This window comes from Camelus ferus, chromosome 32 (genome assembly GCF_009834535.1).
Source record: "Camelus ferus isolate YT-003-E chromosome 32, BCGSAC_Cfer_1.0, whole genome shotgun sequence".
Classification (NCBI taxonomy): Eukaryota; Metazoa; Chordata; class Mammalia; order Artiodactyla; family Camelidae; genus Camelus; species Camelus ferus.
Genome location: NC_045727.1, coordinates 20,589,120 through 20,596,039, shown reverse-complemented (window position 1 = coordinate 20,596,039; position 6,920 = coordinate 20,589,120). Strand labels below are relative to the sequence as shown.

General features: G+C 43.0%; 1 non-coding gene across 1 annotated transcript; it reads left to right on the top strand.

Annotated features, from left to right (window-relative positions):
• Window positions 1-6,719: 6,719 nt before the first annotated feature.
• Window positions 6,720-6,908, top strand: LOC116661023. Its single transcript, XR_004316790.1, has one exon. It is a non-coding gene; the product is annotated as a U2 spliceosomal RNA (small nuclear RNA).
• The last annotated feature ends 12 nt before the right edge of the window (window positions 6,909-6,920 follow it).

Sequence of the window (6,920 nt, the reverse complement as noted above, 5' to 3'; positions counted from 1 at the left end):
CGCCCTGCGATTGGCCGGCGGTGGCGACTACCGAGCTCGGCGGCTAGAGCGGACCCGGGGGGGCGCCACAGAGAGTGGGCGAGTGGAGGCGAGCAGAGCGTGCGGAGACGGGAGGCTGCGGGCCTTGACGCCATCTTTGGTGCTGGCGGGGAGACTTGTTCTTGGTGGATCTCAGAAGTAACTTCGGTCAGCGCCATGTTAAGTGGGGGCAACAGGGACGAAGAAACTTGGGCGTTGGGCCGGCTCTGAAAGCCACGTTGGAAGTGCTGATGGCTTCTAGGTCCGCGAAGCGACGGCCCGCATGAGGCGATAAAAGCGGGTGGAAAGTGGGGGTGTCAGTTCCCCGCGATGGGAGAGGGGATGTTGCCGGGAGAGCTCTGGAGTGCGAGCGTCTCCGGCGTCAGTGGCCGGAGCAAAAGTGGGCCACGTCTCGGAGGGAGGGCGTGGGGCAGAGGCTCCTTTAACTCGGCGGTTCCGCGTCCCAGAGGAGGTGCTCCGGGACCGCGGTGCCGGGCGAGGGAAGCGGACGTGCGCGGAGACCGAGCCCAGGCCGGTGCGCACGGAGCGGAAGAGCGTGCGGCCCAGGACGGCGCTCGAGGAGCAGGGGTGTCTGCCTGACTGGGCCTCAGGAGGGGAGCGGGCGCCCGGTTGTAGAGAATAGGTGTGTCCGTGTGCCCACGACAGTGAACGTGAAAAGGCCCGAAATATGGAGCCGCTGGCACTGTCTCAAGTTCATAAAACCCCCACTCCTGGGCTCTTCCTGCGCCTGGAGCCACTGACAACTTAACCTCCAGTCCCCTCGGCAGGACCCTCCGCACACCTACATTCCTGCAGGATGAAAACCATCTCTTGGTGTGTGTTTACCCTAACAAAGCTCATCGCCCCAGGAGATAGCCCGGGTATCAATACGCTGAGCTGGCGGGTCTCACATCCTGTTCTCATTGGGGTCCTAAATCCTGTTACTCAGAGTAGTTAGTCCCTGGCAGATCTTACCATCAGGTACCTGTGCATGCATTGATCATGCGGCCCCTACTCCTTGTGTGCATAGCCCCACCCACCCCATGACAGACCCCGCACATCCACCCCTGCGCTCACACAGGCACCTCTCCTCTGTGTGGCCCGCTGTTGCTTGTAGCAGGGTATCTGTTGAACTTTTGTCTTAAACTTTCCTTTTCCTTTCATAAATTCTTTTACCGCCCGCAACACTGACCCACCGTGTTCTCCAACACAGTAATACTTGGAAATGAAAGGATATTAAAACATTACTTGAAAGCATCCATCCTTTTACAAATGTTCACTCATTTAATCAGAAAAATTTGAGTATTATATAGACAAATATGGCCTAACATAGCATAAAATTTGTGATCTCAAGATGTGCCTAACGTGTTCAGCAAAGAGTGATCCCATCCGGATGGTTGATTTTAAAAGGTTATGAATATCTTGATGCTCCATTTTGTTGTAAATTCTCTATACTCACATGCGATTTAAGTGTGTCATTTGTTATATATAAGTTTTTACTTTAGTTGCTAATGTACATGCGGTCTAGTGACTATAAAATGACTAAACTTAAAATGTGAAACTCATTGGATATATCTGACATATTTTCATGCACTTAACTATAAACGTAACTGTGTATGGGTTGTTAAAAAATGCCTTCCTAACCTCTCTTCCCAAAAAACAGATTAAAACAATTACCAGAAAATAGTGAATGTTTTTTCTCTCTGGGAATCTATAAATGTGAGACTGTTTCCATCCTTATTGTGAAGGCTGATTTTCAAAGCCATCTTACCGATGGCTTTCACGAGTCCTAACAAATGCAAAAGTGGCATATTGTCAAGCAACTTTGATGGTTCCTACTATATACATGAAAATACTACTAACATGGCTGTAAACTACAATGGAAAAACCTATGAATCTATTTTTATAATTTGTGCATCCAACAGAATGTAGAACATTTATTATTCCCATGTAATTTTAATTGTTAGTAATATTCATGATGAAATATTTTAATTCCTTACACATTATAGTCCACTATTGATCTTTAATTATTTTATATATAACATGTAATTTACTTACTTATATATGTATACATGTCTTAAAGAACAATATATATTTATATGTAAGACACACACACTAAGTGAAATATTTAAATGAGTTAAGAAAAACTATGGAAAAAACAGCTCTCAAAATAGAATCAAACCTTTAGCTCATACTTTATACTAACATTTTTATTGAAGAATTTCTCATGTGTTTTTATGTTATTTATGCTTATTTCTATTCAAGCAACATGATTTGTAAACCTTCTTCAGAAGAGCAACCTCTCAAATTAACATCATACACTGCACTGAGACTAGGATACAAGCTGTCCTCTGTCAGAAGTTGAGTTATTTCACTTTTTCTTATTGAGTTGTAAGAATTCTTTATGTATTCTGGATACAAGTTCCTTATCAGATGTATGATTTGCAAATATATTCTATTCTGTGGGTCTTTTCACTTTCTTATGTCTTTTGAAGAACAAAAGGTTTAAATTTTGATGAAGTTCAATTTGTTTACTTTTGTTGTTGTTGCTGTGTTGCTTCTGGTGTCGTATCTAAGAGTCCCTTGCCAAATCCTTTGGGACGTGGAGAGTTACTATCTTTTGCTCTAAGAGTTTTATAGTTTTATCTCGAACGCCCCTGCCATTATAGCTTTGTTGCCTGTTAACTTCATCTTGATTTTTAAAACAGAAAAGTAATTTTGGATCAATACTTATTTATATTGACCTACATATTTGTTTCAATTTCTTTCTCAAAATTGCTTCTTGAACACTGTTCCTTCTTTGAGATTTAATTACCTGCGTACTGAAGCACATGCTTTGGTGTCCTTTGTTGGGTATTTGAGGTAATGAACTCTGTTTTAATCATTTTGTCTAAGAAGCTTATTCACCCTTATTATTTATAGAAACTTATTGAAATATATGTGCAGAAAAGTGCACATGGGGTACAGATCATGAATTTCCACAAACTGAACACACCTGTGTAAGCAGCACCCAGAATAAGAAAACAAGACATCACCAGCCCCTCCACAGCCCCTGCACCCCTCGCCAGACCCTGACTTCTCTTCCAGGGGTAATCACTTTCCTGAATGGGTGAGTTTGGCCTGTTTTTAAACTTTATATAAGTGGAATTATGCTTATGTACTCTTTTAGGCATGGTCTCTTTTCTCAACATCATGTCTATTCAATTCATCCATATTGTTACATGTCATCTTAGTTGTAGTTGTGAATTTTTGACCGTTTTTAAAATCCATTTAGCTGTTGGTGGATATCTGGGTCACGGCAAGGGCTACTATTCTCAGAGCTGCTACAAACATTTTTTGTTTCGGTATTTTGGTAAATGTATGTGCACTTCTGATCTTTGGAAAAACATATGTCAGATTTTACTAGATACTGCCAAGTCGTGTTCCAAACTGGCTGCACTAATTTACTCTCCTCTCAAAAGGAGGACACGAGGTAGAGAAAGATGAGGAAAGGGATGGCTGTGTTTTTCACTAGAAACCCTTATCTGTCTAATCTGATCTAAACAACAAAGAAGTTTATTTCTTTTCTCACACAGAAGTCTGCAGGCAGGCTGGTGTGCTGGCCCCATGAAATCACTGGACACTCCTTCTATATTTCAATTCCACCTCCCAGTGTGTGGCTTTTATCTCATGGTCAACTTATTGTCCAAGGTGGCTCCTTGAGTGTAGACATTATCTCAAAAGTGTAGAAAGAAGAGGAGGACAGACAGGTTCTCCTACCAGCTGAGTTGGTCTTTAGACAGTTTTTACTGGGAAATTCATTTTTATTAATTTATGAGATACACATGCACATATACTATTAACCCTGTCTATCTTGTATGTGAGATACACATTTTATACTTAATCACTTGCTTTTTAACTTAATTCAGAAATTAGTAGTGTTTATAGTAAAATCTCTTAGCATTTTGTTTTTGCTTTTTGTGTTGTTCTTAGGCCTCTCCACTGAAGATTATAAAAATATTCATCTATATTTTTTTCCAAGTGGCTTTATATGCTAATACTTAGTGTTATTTTAAACTTGAAATCCATTTGAAATCAATTTGTTGTTATACACGAAAAGGTACTCAAATAGTTTCCTACTGTTTTAACAATTTGGACTAATGTCATGGATCAACAAAGGTTTTCATTTCCCACTTTCAACATATGAAAAACTCACATAAGTGTTTCATTTGTCTGCATGTGTTTTCTAGAGATGCTTACACTGTGCTGATTCTTGCAGTTTTGTAATACGTATCGTTGTCTCTTTTAGTAGGTTCTTCCTAATTGTTCAGAAGCGAGCAACTACAGTGGGTGGAAGTGGGAATAGACATGAAATTAAAGATGATGTAGGGGAGGGAAACAGCTCAGTGGTAGAGCGCATGCTTAGCATGCATGAGGTCCTGGGTTTAATCCTTGGTACCTCCACTGGAAAAAGAAAAAGATTATTAGAAATGAAACAAGGACAGGATTTGGTTCCAGACTATACATCAGGAAATGAGGGTCAGGGAAAGGACTGAATTTCCTAGAATGGGAGACTGGAGGAATGTTGTTTCCAGTGACAAAATTAAGACAGAAGGATCTGCAGCTTGGGGAAGGGTGTTATGGTGAGGCAGGGACCATGTATTTCAGAATTATATTTTAAAAATTAAAAATAGAATTACCACACGAGCTTGTAATTCCAGTTCGGGGTATACACCCACAATAATTAAAGGCAAGATCTCGAAGAGACAGTGGTCCACCCATGTTCACAACAGCATCATTCACAAAGCTGAAATGTGGGAACAGCCCAAGTGCCCATCAGTGGATGAATGGATAAGCAAAATGCGATGTACATATAGAGCAGAATATTCTTCAGCCTTAAAGGGAATTCTGCAATATGCTATGATATGGCTGAACGTTGAGGACGTGCTGGCCAGTGAAACAAGCCAACTGCAGAAGAACAAATACTTACGATTCCACTTGTATGAGGTTCCTAGTGTGGTCAGATCCACAAACAGGAAGTGGAAAGGTGGTAAGCAGAGGCTGGTGGAGGGGGCTTTGGGGAGTTATTGTTTACTGGGTGGAGAACTTCAGTTTGTAAGATAAAAGAGCTGCTGGGATGGATGGTGGTGATGGCTGCACGTTATAAATATATTTAACACCACTGAAGTAGTCAGGATGGTACATTTTATATGTATGTTAGTACAGGTTTTAAAAATGAAAAAAAAAAGGAGGCCTACGTGCTACTTATTTTTCACTTTGGTCTTCTGAAGAAGTAGCTCAGAGAGGTATAATACCTACTTTAGTCAAAACTTCTGACTGCAAGAGACAGAATGCAACTAAAGCAGAAAAGAAAACTGGGGCACAAACAGAATTCAAGAGTGTAGACACCTCAGGGAAAAATGGCCCAGACCACAAAGGCCATCACTGGGACTTTTCCCTACATTCACTGCTCGGCCGCTGTCTGCTTCACTCTAAGTCTTGGGATCTGCCTTCACCCCCAACTGAAGCTAAGGCTTTCCCTCCAAGGAGGAGGATGAGCAAGAGCAGCCCCCCCTCCAGTTTTCACACTCAAAGACAGCATCCTTGCATCTGTGCAGCATCCATTTACACAGTCTTGGCAAATACATTCCTTGAGCCACACGCCCCCACACCTGGGCAGTTGCTGTGGCCAGACAGCTGCACTGGCAGTAAGGAGGGTGGGCCAGGATTCCAGCCCCCAGAACAGGAAAAATGGGCTGGACAGACACCATTAACACCACTACAACCCCATTTTAATTTTATAAATTGGGAAATTGGAGTTAAAGAAAATTTAACTTGTCAAAAATGACATGACAGTAAAATGGCTAGCAACGCCAATGAGAGACGCCTTTCGTGACCCTGACATTTTCAGACCCTCCGTCTTTCCGGCTGTCGTGGGTGTCAAGTGGCAGTAAGGACTCCGAGATACTTGAAATCAGCTGTTTTAAACAGGGACGAATACAGCCTAATTAACAGTAGCTTAAGAAAGAGTGCTTCATTTCTAGGGAGTTGGAGGGGTTCAGACCCAACCCTGCCACCTGATAGCTGTGGGACCTTGGTAAACCAAAGGAGCTTAAAGTGAGCGAGGAGCTACACGCTAAATGAGGAGACAGTAAAAGAGACCTGGAAAGCGCGAGGCACAGAGCTCACCTAGCCCAAGCACTGCGGTACCAGTCCCGGAGTCAGTGACCGCTCACTCCTTCCAGCGGAGAACCTCTCATCTCGGTTTTTCCTGAAAGTTGTGCTCTCGGTACAGCTATGAGTATCCTACTCTTAGACCTCAGAGGATCAGGGGAGTCCCCAGATTCTTTTGTGAAAAAAACAGGCTGTTTTCCTGCACAGACCCCAGGCCCCAGCCAGGTGAGCTAAGGGCTGGACAGAGCATTAACGCTCAGTACTGCCAACACCTGCCTTTCCTCCATGTTAGGTGTATCTGGATTATGATGGGCTGGCACCTGCCCAGAGTTTGGATTTCATTTGTGATCCTCATTGGAACTGAAGCTAGTTTATCATTCCCAATGATCACACACATATTAATCAAACTGCTTACTCAGTACACATCTGGGCACAGAGATTTTTCCTTTTAAACACAGCCCAGAGGGAAGTGTCAGCCAAAAGGCTCAACCTAATGCAGCTCCCCAGGTGCCCCTGGTCTCCAGATGCCCCTTCAAAATGCAGACTGAATCACTTCTCGGCCTTTTGGCTAAGGTCAAGTGTAGTATATGTTCTAATCAGATTGATATCTGCCGCGTCCTCTATCTGAACACAGTATTAAATGGATTTCTGGAGCAGGGAGTTGGAATAGGAGCTTGCTCTGTCCACTCCGTGCACTGACCTGGTATTGCAGTACCTCCAGGAGCAATGCCCCAAAAGGAAAACAAAAG